At 35.9% G+C, this 19,014-nt stretch overlaps 1 long non-coding RNA gene across 1 annotated transcript; it reads right to left on the bottom strand.

Annotated features, from left to right (window-relative positions):
- Nucleotides 1–6,095: 6,095 nt before the first annotated feature.
- LOC107829996 (uncharacterized) lies at nucleotides 6,096–10,466 on the bottom strand. The gene is made up of 3 exons (XR_012703705.1): nucleotides 10,247–10,466; nucleotides 10,028–10,087; nucleotides 6,096–7,104 (listed from the first exon to the last, which is right to left on the bottom strand). It is a non-coding gene; the product is annotated as an uncharacterized LOC107829996 (long non-coding RNA).
- Nucleotides 10,467–19,014: the final 8,548 nt, after the last annotated feature.

Genomic DNA, 19,014 nt, shown 5'->3' on the forward strand with positions numbered 1-19,014 from the left:
AGTCGTTACAGTTTTAATGGATATTGTAATGGCCGATAAATGTTCTGTTTACTATCTATAAATAGACGTTGTAATGGCCATTATAATGGCAGCTAAAACTATGTCTATATTTTCTTTTTATCTTCGCATTTAACACCTTTTTATTTTCGTTAATTGTGCACAAATCGGCAAATGCTTTAATATGCCTATTTGGCATTCAGTGTGATTGCAACATCTATATTCTCTTTCTGTATACTAATAAAATATGCTAATTTTCATTCTAGAAAGCATAATATATTGAATTAAATTCACAATAATCAAATTAATCCATAGTTTTAGAGTGTAAACAGTATAAAAGAAAAAGTACACTATTTGAATCCAAAAGCTAGTGTCATTTTGAGTCTAATAACAATTGTCATAAAAAATATATATTACAGGACAGTAGTTAGAGCGTTAATATTTCTCTAATTTTTTAAATCTTCCACAAGACAAATCTCTAAACATCACAGCATATGACCTGGAAAGACAAAACAAAATAAATGTCAAATATAGTTCATCAATTCATCTGTGTAAGATATATGCACATAATAAAATATCGAAATTCAAAGCATTTTCACAGCTCCTCTACTAACAAGCTAATTCACATATTGCTATTAAATATTGTCCGGCATATCTTAAACATTATCAACTGAAGAATATAAACCTATGAAGAAATACATTTTCATAAAACAAAATGGGATGACAAAAGAATATATTATGTACTATTTGTTTGGATTGGAGGTCACCATATATCACTTAATCAGTAAAGTATCAAGCAAAAGAAGAAAGAAGAAATGAGCACTTCACTTGATAACAACTAGGTCGAGAATCCAAATTAGAGTAAGAATTTGAGAAGTAAATGCGGAAGCAATAACAACAAGGAATTGAACAACTAGAATTAAAGAGATGAAAATAAAGGATATGAGAAGAATTTAAGGAAAGAATTCCAAGAACGCAAGTTCTATAGCCTTGACAAGATCAAAGTAACAACGTCTTGATTTATGGAAGAAATCAAACGCCTTTACTTAAAAAGCAAATCAAAACAATAGATTCGGATCTTGACCACTTTACGAGTAACTTGAGACAACAATTAATAACTAGTATTAATCGCCTTCTAAGAATACCACAAAGGAATCAAAGATATCATAAAAGAGAAGTAATCTTACTACCTTGAACTAAGAACTAGTAAAGGTTGAAAGATAAATCTCAAAGCACAAGTAACAAAGGTTCAAAAGAACTCTCAAAGTATGATATACTTAATCAATCAATGTCGTGTCTTATGAATGAGAAGAACTCCTTATTTATAGGAGTTAAAAGCACTTAAAATAATGTAGGGGGTTGCTAAAAAGTCTCTAAATTAGGTAGGGGGCTGCTAGGGGTCACAATAACCATCAAACTTAGGTAGGTGGCTCCTAAGGGGTAACAAAAGTCATCAAAATTAAGTGGGGGACGGCCAAATCCTTTTGGGGCAGATTTGGGCCTTAAAACTATTAATTTGGGTCATTGGTTTGGACTCCAATTGGGCTCCTTTTGAAACACCCCCCTTTGGACCTCTTTTAAGGTCATTTTGAGCCCTATTGGTGGACTTCAAGGGCTGATTTGGTAACCCAATCTTCCTCCTCTTGGACTTCAATTTGGACTACCAAATAATTGTAAAACATGGACAATTCATCTCCTTTGGGCTTGAGCTCTTCCTCTACAATTAAAAACTTCTTTATTTGCCATTGAAGTCTAGCAACCTTAGTTTGCAACACTTTAGCTTGAGATCTTTTATATGGCCTTGGAGCTTCCAAAACTTTATCCTTGTCCTTTATGCTATCACCTAGCCAATTCACATCCTTTATCCTTGAGTAGAGTTGAGCTTCCTAGGATGCTATCATTCCCCTCTTCTTGAAGAAAATTCGTCTGCGAATTTCGACCTTGCAAGAAAAAGAAAACACGCACTAGTAAATGGTATCCACTAATCTGAAAAAATAGTAGGAATAAAACAAGATAGTGACAATGTGTCTATGTAATCCAATCAATCCTAATAGGTGTAAATACTCCCTTATAAAGCATATGGACATCATCATCCCAATAAAATTTATGTCTACCTAGATTAATATAATAAAAACCTCTCTTAGATGCACTATGTAATGGAACTTGCAATTCGATCTTGTCGGTATGGCAGTCCATGAGTATACATGATAAAGAAATTATAAAAGAGTGACTACACATCCATTTTATGTAAAGGTCTACCACATGTATCAAACAAGATACATTCATGATATAGACTACTATCTACAATTACAAATCTCAAGGATTCCTCTACATGAAAGAGTATTTAATCATCATTGTTACAACAATCATGCATATCATCTTTACTAGAAACAAATACTTTTACAAGCTTACAATGAACATGACTTGAAGAATGACTCCCCATCACACAACAAAGATCACATTCTAGCACTTTAGCATATGAAAACTCATTAGCCACTTGAATAAGATAAGAAGAAATATTTAACTCATTCGCAAGCCTCTTCTCATAAATTCCATGCCTCTTTCCACCAAGTTGGAATAAGTAATCATCTATATCATACACAATTTTAAAAGGAAGCGAATTGCTCTTGCACTTTAACTTAGATATTATAGTTAATGACTTGATGTGCATCAAAATATCATCATCTACAAAAATTATAAAGTCACCAACATAAGAAATAAGAGTGTAATTCATTACCTCCAAAAATACCTTAGGTGTTCTAGAAAGACCAAGAATGCAAATAAACCAACTATACATACCATACTTGGACTTATTTACCAATGGAACATCATCACCTTGTATTCTTTTATGCAATGGCTCCACCTTAGCAATGCTTTTAGGCAACTCCATGTCATAACCATGTAAATAAGAATCGAAATAGTCAAAAGGTTTAATAACAAAGAATTTAATCAAGCTTTTGTCTTCCACCATCCAACAAGAATTGATATTGTCGAATTTATGTTGGAATCCAATTGGATCTTTTGCCACCATCTCTTGCGCCTCACCGCTCCTTTCAAAAGATATTTCATCACGTGGCTGCACAAAATCACAAGAACTAAAACAAGAAAGAGTTAATGGGTTAGGAAGTAAAGAAACTTTTTTCTTGCTTACACTCTATTTGGCTTTTACCGCAAGACTAATGCTTTCCTCACCCTTAACCTCTTTTCTCTCACTAAAGAGTTCTTTTCCTTCACTCAATCTCTCTTGTTTTTCTCTCTCTACCTCACAGACTTTGTTTCTTATATTGCTTTCTCTCTTTTCTTTTTTCTCAAGATCATTGTTTACCTCACTTGACATCCCACTCTTTTTACTCAAGACAACCTCTCCTTTTTCCTCTCTTGGAATGGCAACATGCACTCCCTTACTCCTCTCATTCTTTTCTCTCTCGTATTTTTCCATATTCTCTTTAACAATCTTTTCATCTGCACAAATTTGTGAGGGAGTCAAAGGTCCAAGACTGAGTTTCTTCCCATTAACCTCAAAAGAGTATCTATTTTTTTCGATACTATATGAAGCACTTCTATAGATATTCCATGGCCTTCCCAACAAGATATGAAAACGATTCATGGGAATGACATCACACCAAATCACATCCTCATACCTTCCAATAGAGAATGGTAATAACACTCTTTTATCTACCTTTACTCCTTTCAACATGTAGGGATCAATATGTTCAACACAAGGCAAGTTCAATTTCTCAACCATATAAGTGCTAATTAAGTTATAGTTAAATGCTTTGTCAATTCTACGGGTATAAATTGTAGACATCACTTTAGCTCTTGTTTGAAAAATAACTTTACCATTGTCTTCTTTCCATTCGATATATTGTAATATCGACCTTTCAAGTTGTTGAGTCATAGATCTACTCCTTCCACTGCAACTACCTATTTGAGATATCTTGACATAGATTAAAGGAAATATGTATCTCTCAAATTTGGCTTCTTTGTTTTTTTTTTCAATTGTTCTCTCACACACTTTACCCCTTTTTTTCTCTCGAAATAACCTTTGAACAAAATACTTTGTAGATTTATAGTTAAACCAACTCGTATGAAGTTCTTTGTAGAAAATTCAGTTTTTGGGGAACTAATGAAAGAAAAAGCAAATCCTAGAACTATTAGGCTCGGTTGAAACATGACGCGAACAAAAAGGAAAGGATTATATGTTTAGATTTGAAAGAGTAAGAAAATCTAGGATCCCCCTTTCTTGTTTCCTTTGTTAATTTTTGGTAACAAATTAGATACAAAAGAAATATCCCGGAGAGCACGCAATTCTATTTTTTGTTCTAAAAACTGATTTCATTTTTTTTTCTTTTCTTTTCTTTGCTCATAGTATTTAAGAAATCCCAAGACTTACCAAGAATGAAATCTTGATAAAACCGCTCTGATACCACTTGATAACAACTAGGTTGGGAATCCAAATTAGAGTAAGAATTTGAGAAGTAAATGCTGAAGCAATAACAACAAAGAATTGAACAACTAGAATTAAAGAGATGAAAATAAAGGATATGGGAAGAATTCAAGGAAAGAATTTCAAGAACTTCCAAGAACGTAAGTTCTATAGCATTGACAAGATCAAAGTAACAACGTCTTGATTTATGGAAGAAATCAAACGCCTTTACTTAAAAAGCAAATCAAAACAATAGATTTGGATTTTGACCACTTTACGAGTAACTTGAGACAACAATTAATAACTAGTATTAATCGTCTTCTAAGAATACGCCTTCTAAGAATACCACAAAGGAATCAAAGATATCATAAAAGAGTACTACCTTTGATAGCATCAAGAACAAGGATATAGCTAAGGACAATGATAGAGTTTTGGAAGCTCCAAGGCCATTTACAAGATCTCAAGCTAAAGAGTTGCAAGCTAAGGTTGCTAGACTTCAATGACAAATAAAGAAGCTTTTAATTGTAGAGGAAGAGCTCAAGCCCAAAGGAGATGAATTGTCCAAGTTTTACAATTATTTGGTAGTCCAAGAGGAGGAAGATTGGGTTACCAAATCAGCCCTTGAAGTCCACCAATAGGGCTCAAAATGACCTTAAAAGAGGTCCAAAGGGGTGTTTCAAAAGGAGCCCAATTGGAGTCCAAACCAATGGCCCAAACTAATAGTTTTAAGGCCCAAATCTGCCCCAAAAGGATTTGGCCGCCCCCCACTTAATTTTGATGGCTTTGTACCTTAGGAGCCACCTACCTAAGTTTGATGGCTATTGTGACCCCTAGCAGCCCCCTACCTAATTTAGATGACTTTTTAGCAACCTCCTACATTATTTTAAGTGCTTTTAACTCCTATAAATAAGGAGTTCTTCTCATTCATAAGACACAACATTTATTGATTAAGTATATCATACTTTGAGAGTTCTTTTGAACCTTTGTTACTTGTGCTTTGAGATTTATCTTTCAACCTTTACTAGTTCTTAGTTCAAGGTAGTAAGATTACTTCTCTTTTATGATATCTTTGATTCCTTTGTGGTATTCTTAGAAGGCGATTAATACTAGTTATTAATTGTTGTCTCAAGTTACTCGTAAAGTGGTCAAGATCCGAATCTATTGTTTTGATTTGCTTTTTAAGTAAAGACGTTTGATTTCTTCCATAAATCAAGACGTTGTTACTTTGATCTTGTCAAGGCTATAGAACTTACGTTCTTGGAAGTTCTTGGAATTCTTTCCTTGAATTCGTCCCATATCCTTTATTTTTATCTCTTTAATTCTAGTTGTTCAATTCCTTGTTGTTATTGCTTCCGCATTTACTTCTCAAATTCTTACTCTAATTTGGATTCCCGACCTAGTTATTATCAACCTTGAACTAAGAACTAGTAAAGGTTGAAAGATAAATCTCAAAGCACAAGTAACAAAGGTTCAAAAGAACTCTCAAAGTATGATATACTTAATCAATCAATGTCGTGTCTTATGAATGAGAAGAACTCCTTATTTATAGGAGTTAAAAGCACTTAAAATAATGTAGGGGTTGCTAAAAAGTCATCTTAAATTAGGTAGGGGGCTGCTAGGGGTCACAATAGCCATCAAACTTAGGTAGGTGGCTCCTAAGGGGTAACAAAAGCCATCAAAATTAAGTGGGGGGCGGCCAAATCCTTTTGGGGCAGATTTGGGCCTTAAAACTATTAGTTTGGGCCATTGGTTTGGACTCCAATTGGGCTCCTTTTGAAACACCCCCTTTTGGACCTCTTTTAAGGTCATTTTGAGCCCTATTGGTGGACTTCAAGGGCTGATTTGGTAACCCAATCTTCCTCTTCTTGGACTTCAATTTGGATTACCAAATAATTGTAAAACTTGGACAATTCATCTCCTTTGGGCTTGAGCTCTTCCTCTACAATTAAAAGCTTCTTTATTTGCCATTGAAGTCTAGCAACCTTAGTTTGCATCTCTTTAGCTTGAGATATTGTATATGGCCTTAGAGCTTTCAAAACTTTATCCTTGTCCTTTATGCTATCACCTAGCCAATTCACGTCCTTTATCCTTGAGTAGAGTTGAGCTTCCTAGGATGCTATCAGCATGTATGATGAAACAAGAGCTCCTACGATATGAGAGAAGTGAAACAATCTCCATTGAAGATACTATCACTAAACTAAACACTAGAGCAGGGTTCATAAAAAACTATAGAAGTATAGTGACAACTATCTTCTCATCAAGAATATCAGATAGTCAATTGTTAAGAACATAGGGTAATTTAGACAATAATAATATAAAGGGTCCTCGTTCAATTTCACACTAACTCTAATAGTTTATAAAACTAAACACTAGAGTAGGCTGGAAAAGATATTGATTTTACTTAAAGTTGTCAATAGGTTGGAGTTAAGTTATCAATCACTGTGAAACTTTAATATACATGTATCCAAAATGTATATAAATTAAAATAAACACTACAACAAAAAAGTACAAGGTTCAAAGTGAAGACTAACCTTTTCCCTACCAGAAGGGCCACTTCAGTTGATTCACCAATTTTATCGCATGTCATCTGGTTTGGATTACATTTTATGACAAACTTAGCATAACGAGCTGAACAAACTGCTATAGGAAGAAGGCAAGGAGTTCCATGAAGGAATCTCAAGCTGCAGAGAGGAAAACATATATTGTTATTAAAATTTTAAGACACCAAGGAAAAGAAGGAGCAATAAGTAATAGATCAAATTATCCCCAAAATCCAAAAGAAATATTGGCTTTCTACTATACAAGGATTATCATCTTCTAGCATAGTCTAAAAGAAAAGCCATCTTTTTCGAGCTTACATTTACATACATAAGAGGCAAAAAAATGATGAAACAAGAGCTCCTACGATATGAGAGAAGTGAAACAATCTCCATTGAAGATACTATCACTAAACTAAACACTAGAGCAGGGTTCATAAGAAACTATAGAAGTATAGTGACAACTATCTTCTCATCAAGAATATCAGATAGTCAATTGTTAAGAACATAGGGTAATTTAGACAATAATAATATAAAGGGTCCTCGTTCAATTTCACACTAACTCTAATAGTTTATAAAACTAAACACTAGAGTAGGCTGGAAAAGATATTGATTTTACTTAAAGTTGTCAATAGGTTGGAGTTAAGTTATCAATCACTGTGAAAAATCAGGTGTCATGCGGAAGCTAGCAAAACAAACCTTGAACGACGATAAATCATACAACAAAAAGAAATATACCAAAAGAGACACAAACATTTAACGTGGTTCGGTCAACTGACCTACGTCCACAACGGAGATGAGCAATCCACTATATAAAAAGAGAGTACAAAATATAGAGAGAACAACCTCACGAAGAGGCAAACACAAGTGACACACTAACACTTGTCCCGTAAAGTTCTCCCCTAAACACTACTCTCAAGCCCCTATGGCTACATTGTGGATGCTACTGAATGAGAAGGACGGATCTTCAATTTATAGAACTCCAAACCTTTTCCTACAAGAAAAAGGACTAGCCAAGTATAGGAGAATTATAATTTCCTTCTACAAAAAGGAAAACCCAATTAAGGTAATTATATTGTTCTTTCCTTCAACAAATAGGAAAATCAAATATGGTAAGAAAATTATGGCAAACACCTAACAATTCTCCCCCTTGGCCAGAATTTTCTGACAAAATAAACTTCATCCACCTTCTTCACATAGACTTCAACAGGTCGCATCTCCAAATCTCCACCACAAAGTTTGTCTCAACGTGCGTAGCACACCGATCAAATTTCTCAGACAAAATCACGATTATCGTCAAATATGTTGCGGCTAGAACTGAACCCGCCAAGATGAACCTGTCTTGAACCTCGCTCTGATACCACTTGTTAGGACTAAAAAAAATCAGGTGTCATGCGGAAGCTAGCAAAGCAAACCTTGAACGACGATAAATCATACAACAAAAAAAATATACCAAAAGAGACACAAACATTTAACGTGGTTCGGTCAACTGACCTACGTCCACAACGGAGATGAGCAATCCACTATATAAAAAGAGAGTACAAAATATCGAGAGAACAACCTCACGAAGAGGCAAACAAAAGTGACACACTAACACTTGTCCTGTAAAGTTCCCCCTAAACTCTCTCAAGCCCCTATGGCTACATTGTGGATGCTACTGAATGAGAAGGACGGATCTTCAATTTATAGAACTCTAAACTTTTTCCTACAAGAAAAAGGACTAGCCAAGTATATGAGAATTATAATTTCCTTCTACAAAAAGGAAAACCCAATTAAGGTAATTATATTGCTCTTTTCTTCAACAAATAGGAAAATCAAATATGATAAGAAAATTATGGCAAACACCTAACAAATAGCGATATCTAAGTATACACAAATAATATTAGCTATAGACACGAAACTCCACCACCTTGATTACCCAAGAACAACAAATACACCTTTGCCTTCCAAAGGTGGTATCCCATTCCATTTAAAATTTCAAAGCTCTCTGAAATTTTTCCTCCCTTTTTCCCAACAGGGAGTCCAACTAAGGTTCCATGAAACCATTATTGAAAATAAAAGGACACCATTTTTCTTCAATTATTTAATATCTTACAATCCGTAAATAACATCGAGAAATTAATTAGCACTATAAGGCAACAAAGTTGCTACATTATATGGAGGTTGCTATTTCGATAAGAACAACTGATTTTTTTAGTAGAGAAAAATTGAATTTACAGAGACAATAAAAATATTAAGGCCTAGAATATATTATATTAGAGACAGAGTTCATAGAGTTATACTACTAGGCATGAAGAATAATATTACAACAAAGTATTTTATTTTCAATAAGAATTACTTAACTATAGAAACGAGAAGAACATCAGTAACAAGAAATTACCTGCCCTTTGAGCTGTCAAATATAAATCTTCCGGGGCATATATTTTACCTCTAACAAAGTACTCATAAACAAATGGAGCATAATTTTCCGAACAAGGCACTCAAATTATAACAGAAAAAAAGCATATCGGAAAACATTATCAAGTCAAAAGCATTTGTCACAAGAATTTTGCAACTTATAACACTCTTAAGTTGCAAGAGTGTACTACAATTCAAGTTATAAGATTTTTTATTATTGCCCTTCTACTCGGAGTTCTTAGTTCCATATACAATTATTGTGTACTACAAGCTCGTATAACCTAGTCTACCAGTATCATCCCAAGAAGGCCTGCTAATCATCAGAGACAACATTCAATTATCATCGCTGCATCAATTGTTCAAAGAAAGCAAAAAATTTATCAGAATTACAAAGTATAACATCCTCAATTCTTTGGGTAAATATCACTGTTCCAACACTCAATTCACTAAATTAAACAGAGGAACTTTGATAACGCCTAATAATCCATCACAACCACACAACAAATACCTAAGTATACGATAGCTAGGTTGGTACATATATTATGAGAAATTTGTAACGAAAATTGAGCATATATAAGTTAACAATTAGGGCACAAACTAAATACTAAAATAAAAAATTAGTCAAAATACAAAGAACAAAAATAGAAAGAAAAAAGGATAAAAGCCAAACCTAGGGCTCAGAATTTGCAAAATTTCTGAAATTGGTGGAGGCTGATGAGAGATGAGGTTCCTGATCCAAATATTAAAATAAAGCCATATACACCGAAGCAGATAAAAACTATTATATATATATATATATATATATATATATATATATATATATATATATATATATATATATATATATATATATATATAATAAGTAAGAGAGAGAGATGAATTGTATAACCTGGTGATGGCGACTTGCCATGTGAAGGCGTCGTCGGTGGTCGGATGATAGTCAGCAAGGGAATTGGGTAAACAAAAATAGAAGAAAAATGAGTATCTCGATGATGGCTGAATTAGAATTGAATTTAGTGGGTATTTTTTTGTGATTTACATGGAGGGAATGTGTGAGCGGGAGTGAACATTTAGAAGATAAAGATTGGAGGGAATATAAAATAATAAAAGCTGGATTTTTATTAAACTTTTAATGGCTATTTCTTTCAATTGCCACTATAAATGTATCTATTCCTGGAAATTAATTATTGCCAGTAATATTTGAGTGTCGGGAATCAATTAGTGGCAAAACACTTATTGCCACTAAATAATAGCCACAATTAGTAATTTTTGTACTAGTGCCATACAATACGGTGCCTGACACCAAATCAATACCGAAATCAACAACTCTGTCCGGCAGCATGCCTGGCTGCAGGAACACATCCGAAAAATCCCTCACGAAGGCCAAATAAGAAGACAACCCTTCCCAACTATCCGTTGGGTCTTCAAAAATGAAATCACCCAACTGGGAACATAATCCGTCAAACCTCGCCACTCAATCAGTGGCATCCCTGGATTAGCCAACGTCGCTGTCTTGGCGCAACAATCCAGAATAGCACGACTGAGACCACCAATCCATACCTAATATGCAACGATCCGACTGGTCGTTTTGAGCTTTTGCACTTTGCTCGCCAGTTCTCGGGCATGACTTACCCCTTGTGATATATTATGACTTAAGTAAATCGTTGGTTTTGGTTTTCAAGGTAATCAGAATGAATTTGGAAGGACAGTTCTCAGTTTGAAGCTTGAAATTTGAAAGGGTTGACCAAGTTTTGATTTGTTTGTATATGATCTCGGATTGGATTTTTTATGATTTGGTTAGCTCCGTTAGGTGATTTGGGACTTACGAGCGTGATCGGAATGCATTTTGGAGGTCCTTGGAAGGTTTAGGCTTGAATTGGCGAAATTGAGATTTTGGCGTTTTCCAGTTGATAGGTGAGATTTTGAAATAGGGGTCAGAATGGAATTCTGGAAGTTTTAGTAGTTCCGTTGTGTCATTTGGGATGTGTGTGCAAAATTTCAGGTCATTCGCACGTGGTTTGGTTGGGTTTTCGATCAAAAGTGTAATTTTAGAAGATTCTTGGAATTCTTAGGCTTGAATCCGATGCAATTTGGTATTTTGATGTTGTTTTGGGTGTTTCGAAGGTTGGAACAAGTTCAAATGATGTTATAGGACATGTTGGCATGTTTGGTTGAGGTCCTGGGGGGCCTCGGGTGAGTTTCGGGTGGTCAATCGGACCATTTCATGTTGTGAAAAATTGCAGAATTTCTGTTGTTGGTGTTGCAGGTTTTTGACCTTCGCGTTCGCGATGCATGTCCAGCATTCGCGAAGGTTAAGGTGTGAGGCTGTGGAGTTGGTCTTCGCATTCGCGAAGATGGTTCCGCGATCGCGAAGGTGTGTGGTCTATGGTCATCGCGTTCGCGAGTCTCCTGTCGCGTTCGCATAGAGGAAGGGGGATAGCTGGGTCCCCAATGCTTTTGTTCTATGCGTTCGCGTAATAGAGGTCGCGTTCGTGACTTGTTGAGTTTGTTGTGCTTCACATTCGCGAGAAGGTTATCGCGTTCGCATATAAGAAATTCCGGTCTGTGAAGCAGTGTGCTTCGCGAACGCGAGGGATGTGCCGAGTTCGCAATGAAGGAAAATTTGGGCAGACAGTTTATATTTTAAAATCGAGGGTTTAAGTCCAATTTCTTAAAAACCATTGGAGAGCTCAGGAGAAGGTGGAATTTGAGGAGATTTTCAGTGGAGCTATTGGGGTAAGTAGTCTTCACTCATATTTGGTTTAATTCCATGATTTGGTTTTGAATTTCATTATTTAATTTGAGAAATTAGAGTGAAAATTGGGAAAAAATTTGAGATTTCTTTTGGGGATTTGAATGGGCAATTGAGGTCGGATTTTGACGAATTTGATATGGGTAGACTCGTGATAGGATGAGGATTCTATTGATGTAATTTTTATTGGATTCTGAGACCTGGGCCCGGGGGCCGGGTTTGAGCATTTTCGGGATTTTTGATGTAAATTGGATATTTTCGAGTGGGCTTTATTCTCTTAGCATATTTTAATGGTTATGTACTGATTGTGGCTAGATTTTGAGTATCCGGAGGTCGATTCGTGAGGGCAAAAGCATCGCGGGCTGGAGTTTGGACCGGATCGAGGTGATTAATGATTGTAAATGTTGTCCTGAGGGTATGAAACCCTGGATTGCGCATCGTTGTGCTATATTGAGGTGATACACACGCTAGATGACGAGCGTGGGGTCGTGCACTGTTGGGGATTGTGACTTAGTCCATCCCGAATGATTGTTTTACCGCGTATTTGATTGAAAACTGCTTGCTATCATCATGTTTTGGGCTGAATGCCATATTTGGGCATAGTGCCAACTATTTGAACCCTTATGGGATTTTATTTAATATTTCTCCACTGTTTTGACTTTAAACTTGTACTCAGTCATGCTATATTCTACTCTTTTCATAACTCAGCCATGTTTACTCTGTTTTAACATATTAAATGATATTTCAAATAATATTTTGGGTTGAGCATCATGTTTTACTATTGCCCGGGTGGCTTATGAGAGTTTGACTGAGTAAGGCCGAGGGCCTGTGTTGTGAGGATACTTTTGGGTCGGGCTGCATGCCGCAGCAGTGATACACTAATTATGATTATGAGGCCGAAGATGTATGCCACGAGGTGGCTTGTTGATATGAGGCCGATAGCCTAGTGATGATGTCACACGATGGCTTGATATTGCGCTTGGGCCGTAAGGGGCCCCTCCAGGAGTCTGCACACCCCCAGTGAGCGCGGATACCCATTGTGATATGAGATATAGCCCAAGGGGCTGGTATTGTTCCATGTTGCCCGAGGGGCTATTTCTGTTGGTAATTGTCTCGAGGGGCGTTTTCTATGCTTATCTGTTCTAGTTGATTTGCATTTAATTGCTTAACTGTAAAAAGGTATTTTAAAGAAGTTTAAATTGAGCTAAGATGTTTTAAGAGATTTCACAGCTTCATTGCTTTCTTACTGGTTTTATACTGCTTTTATACAACATGTTGATGTGTTTTACGTGATTTCTTATCGCTCAGTCTCCATTTATTATTATTATTCACTGAGTCGGAGTACTCACATTACTCCCTGCATCTCGTGTGCAGATTCAGGTAGTTCTGAACCTGGTAGCGGGTATTGGTTGACCAAAGACAGAGTCATTGGAGTTTAGCAAGGTAACTGCACGACGTCTGCATCACTACTTTTCTCCCTCTTGATGTCATTAGACTGTATTTAGTACATTTTTTACTTTCCATTATATTTAAACCTTAGTAGATGCTCGTCACTTGTGACACCCCAATGTCGGGCTGTATGTATTTTCGCACTATTTATTTTTAAACTTACTTTGTGCAATTTCCGATTAATTAAAAAGGCTTAAATTGACTTATTAAAATTGTTGAAATGAATTTGGGGATTGTGTCGGCTGGCCTTGTCTTCACGAGAGGCGCCATCACGACCGGGTCCGGTTTGGGGTCGTGGCACAATTTCACCTCAAAATCCACCATATTAAGCAACAAACTTTTCACTCAGGTCTCCAAACCTCCAATAGTCACCACACAAGACCGATATACTCGGTCCACAACCACGACATAACCTGTCTATGAGAACTCCCGGTCTCCAAATCCATAAAGCACACGAATCACCATATCCGATCCCAACTCCACTGCCTGAACATCTAACATACATCTGATACTTGATCATTCCACGAGGGATACTCCAAAAATTCTCCGGTGCTACCAAGCAAACTTGAATATCAGCAATTGATCCAACAAGAGAGTGTCGCAATACTAAGGATACTCCTTAACTCAAACACATCGCCCTTTTCTGAAAATGTATACCCTCATCAAGCCACCCCAATTAGTAATATCATTTCCCTAATCTTCTGAAACTGCCTGTGCTGCCTAAGAATTCATGACCTTCCTTTCAGAACTGGACCGTGACCTTACACATGAAAATCTCGGTCCTACACAACATACCACATATACCATACCATCCTAGGATAACCATGAGAACTTCATACCCATTTCGAGCCACAAGCAACTACGTACTCAACTAGTCGAGAACTTTCCATTTGATCCCATCTAGAAGAAAATCACTATTCATCACATGCTCCTCACGCTAGTAGAAAAATATACATAGAACCGTGGTAGAAGCCATCAAGAATTCTCCGAATCCCATTTGCACACAACCAAACTGTCAGGACTGAATCGTTCTAACTCAACCAAGCTACGCAGATCACCAAAACCCAAGAGCATTGCCACGAAACACCTGCAAAAACTCATTACCTCATAAGCGCCCAAAGAACTAATCATATCCCGTACCATGCCGATCCGACCTACTACCAAGTTATCCTATTTATCCAAGTTTCTTTTGAATTACCTTCGAATTGATACTTCTCCTTGCCATAATACCGTAATCCTCAACCCAGACTCCCCACACGAGACCCAAGCATTAAACCACACCGTCTAAGGCCCATAAGCCGCTGAATACTCTTTTAATATCCTCAAAAGAACCACATTCAAAATACCTACCCTGAAGAGACTTCCTGCGAATCCAGAGCCAACTTCACCTTCCTAATACTGATATGCAGAATCCCATAATTGATATAGAAGTGCCACAAGTCTTGACACCCTCCAATGTAAGCCTCAATTTCTAGCCAAATACACGTCCTAAAAATCTCCAATTATTACATGTAAATTTTGAATCCTTTAGAACCATTCTCGAAAGTCATCCACTATGCTCAAACCTCAATTAAACTAATCAAACAGACCGGACGACTTGTGCTCCATTAGCACTCCAACACCGTAGAAAGTAACACCACCTTAATGCAACCAAGCAACTTCCTGTTTTATGCACCGTACATCCCTTACCTATAACTCAAGTCATTCCATGATTCTCATATACCTGATAGCATCCTAGGAAGCTCAACTCTATTCAAGGACATGGATGAAGCTTTTGAATCTCAAAGATGGCCTTTAATAAGATGTCAAGCTAAAGAATTACAAAACAAGATCATTAGACTTCAAGTGCAAATGAAGAAGTTATTAATTGGGAGGAAGAGCTCAAGGATAAAGGATGTGAATTGGCTAGGTGATAGCATCAAGGACAAGGATAGAGTTTTGGAAGCTCCAAGGCCATATACAACATCTCAAGCTAAAGAGTTGCAAACTAAGGTTGCTAGACTTCAATGACAAATAAAGAAGCTTTTAATTGTAGAGGAAGAGCTCAAGCCCAAAGGAGATGAATTGTCCAAGTTTTACAATTATTTGGTAGTCCAAGAGGAGGAAGATTGGGTTACCAAATCAGCCCTTGAAGTCCACCAATAGGGCTCAAAATGACCTTAAAAGAGGTCCAAAAGGGGGTGTTTCAAAAGGAGCCCAATTGGAGTCCAAACTAATGGCCCAAACTAATAGTTTTAAGGCCCAAATCTCCCCCAAAAGGATTTGGCCGCCCCCCACTTAATTTTGATGGCTTTTGTTACCCCTTAGGAGCCACCTATCTAAGTTTGATGGCTATTGTGACCCCTAGCAGCCCCTACCTAATTTAGATGACTTTTTAGCAACCCCCTACATTACTTTAAACTTTTAACTCCTATAAATAAGGAGTTCTTCTCATTCATAAGATACAACATTTATTGATTAAGTATATCATACTTTGAGAGTTCTTTTGAACCTTTGTTACTTGTGCTTTGAGATTTATCTTTCAACCTTTACTAGTTCTTAGTTCAAGGTAGTAAGATTACTTCTCTTTTATGATATCTTTGATTCCTTTGTGGTATTCTTAGAAGGTGATTAATACTAGTTATTAATTGTTGTCTCAAGTTACTCGTAAAGTGGTCAAGATCCGAATCTATTGTTTTGATTTGCTTTTTAAGTAAAGGCGTTTGATTTATGGATATCAAGACGTTGTTACTTTGATCTTGTCAAGGCTATAGAACTTGCGTTCTTGGAAGTTCTTGGAATTCTTTCCTTGAATTCTTCCCATATCCTTTATTTTCATCTCTTTAATTCTAGTTGTTCAATTCCTTGTTGTTATTGCTTCCGCATTTGCTTCTCAAATTCTTACTCTAATTTGGATTCCCGACCTAGTTGTTATCAAGTGGTATCAGAGCGATTTTTATCAAGATTTCGTTCTTGGTAAGTCTTGGGATTTCTTGAATTCTAAGAGCAAAGAAAAGAAAAGAAAAAAAAATTTAAAAAAAAAAACGAAAATCAGTTTTTAGAACAAAAAAATAGAATTGCGTGCTCTCCGTGATATTTCTTTTGTATCTAATTTGTTACCAAAAATTAACAAAGGAAACAAGAAGCGGGGATCCTAGATTTTCTTACTCTTTCTAATCTAAACATATAATCCTTTCATTTTTGTTCGCGTCATGTTTCAACCGAGCCTAATAGTTCTAGGATTTGGTTTTTCTTTCATTAGTTCCCCAAAAATCTGAATTTTTCTACTAAGAACTTCATACGAGTTGGTTTAACTATAAATCTACAAAGTATTTTGTTCAAAGGTTATTTCGAGAGAAAAAAGGGTAAAGTGTGTGAGAGAACAATTGAAAAAATAAATAAAGAAGCCAAATTTGAGAGATACATATTTCCTTTAATCTATGTCAAGATATCTCAAATAGGTAGTTGCAGTGGAAGGAGTAGATCTATGACTCAACAATTTGAAAGGTCGATATTACAATATATCGAATGGAAAGAAGACAATGGTAAAGTTATTTTTCAAACAAGAGCTAAAGTGATGTCTACAATTTATACCCTTAGAATTGACAAAGCATTTAACTATAACTTAATTAGCACTTATATGGTTGAGAAATTGAACTTGCCTTGTGTTGAACATATTGATCCCTACATGTTGAAAGGAGTAAAGGTAGATAAAAGAGTGTTATTACCATTCTCTATTGGAAGGTATGAGGATGTGATTTGGTGTGATGTCATTCCCATGAATCGTTTTCATATCTTGTTGGGAAGGCCATGGAATATCTATAGAAGTGCTTCATATAGTAATGAAAAAAATAGATACTCTTTTGAGGTTAATGGGAAGAAACTCAGTCTTGGACCTTTGACTCCCTCACAAATTTGTGCAGATGAAAAGATTGTTAAAGAGAATATGGAAAAATACGAGAGAGAAAAGAATGAGAGGAGTAAGGGAGTGCATGTTGACATTCCAAGAGAGGAAAAAGGAGAGGTTGTCTTGAGTAAAAAGAGTGGGATGTCAAGTGAGGTAAACAATGATCTTGAGAAAAAAGAAAAGAGAGAAAGCAATAAGAGAAACAAAGTCTGTGAGGTAGAGAGAGAAAAACAAGAGAGATTGAGTGAAGGAAAGAACTCTTTAGTGAGAGAAAAGAGACTAAGGGTGAGGAAAACATTAGTCTTGTGATAAAAGCCAAAGAGAGTGTAAGCAAGAAAAACTTTCTTTACTTCCTAACCCATTAACTCTTTCTTGTTTTAGTTCTTGTGATTTTGTGTAGCCACGTGATGAAATACCTTTTTGAAAGGAGTGGTGAGGCGCAAGAGATGGTGGCAAAAGATCCAATTGGATTCCAACATAAATTCGGCAATATCAATTCTTATTGGATGGTGGAAGACAAAAGCTTGATTAAATTCTTTGTTATTAAACCTTTTGACTATTTCGATTCTTATTTACAGGGTTATAACATGGAGTTGCCTAAAAGCATTGCTAAGGTGGAGCCATTGCATAAAAGAATACAAGGTGATGATGTTCCATTGGTAAATAAGTCCAAGTATGGTATGTATAATTGGTTTATTTGCATTCTTGGTCTTTCTAGAACACATAAGGTATTTTTGGAGGTAATGAATTACACTCTTATTTCTTATATTGGTGACTTTATAATTTTTGTAGATTATGATATTTTGATGCACATCAAGTCATTAACTATAATATCTAAGTTAATGTGTAAGAGTAATTCGCTTCCTTTTGAAATTGTGTATAACATAGATGATTACTTATTCCAACTTGGTGGAAAGAGGCATGAAATTTCTGAGAAGAGGCTTGCGAATGAGTTAAATATTTCTTCTTATCTTATTCAAGTGGCTAATGAGTTTTCATGTGCTAAAGTGCTAGAATGTGATCTTTGTTATGTGATGGGGAGTTATTCTTCAAGTCATGTTCATTGTAAGCTTGTAAAAGTATTTGTTTCTAGTAAAGAGGATATGCATGATTGTTGTAATACTGGTGATCAAATACTCTTTCATGTAGAGGAATCCATGAGATTTGTAATTGTAGTTAGTAGTCTATATCATGAATGTATCTTGTTTGATAAATGTGGTAAAGGTACTTATATTAAATGGATGTGTAGTCACTCTTTTATAATTTCTTTGTCATGTATACTCATGGACTGCCGTACCGACAAGATCGAATTGCAAGTTCCATTGCATGGTGCATCTAAGAGAGGTTTTTATTGTATTAATCTAGGTAGACATAAATTTTATTGGGATGATGATGTCCATATGCTTTATAAGGGAGTATTTATACCTATTAGGATTGATTGGGTTAAATGGACACATTGTCACTATCTTATTTTATTCTTTTTCTTGCAAGGTCGAAATTCGAGGGCAAATTTTCTTCAAGAAGAGGGGAATGATAGCATCCTAGGAAGCTCAACTCTATTCAAGGACAG

This window comes from Nicotiana tabacum, chromosome 20, assembly GCF_000715075.1.
Source record: "Nicotiana tabacum cultivar K326 chromosome 20, ASM71507v2, whole genome shotgun sequence".
Lineage (NCBI taxonomy): Eukaryota > Viridiplantae > Streptophyta > Magnoliopsida > Solanales > Solanaceae > Nicotiana > Nicotiana tabacum.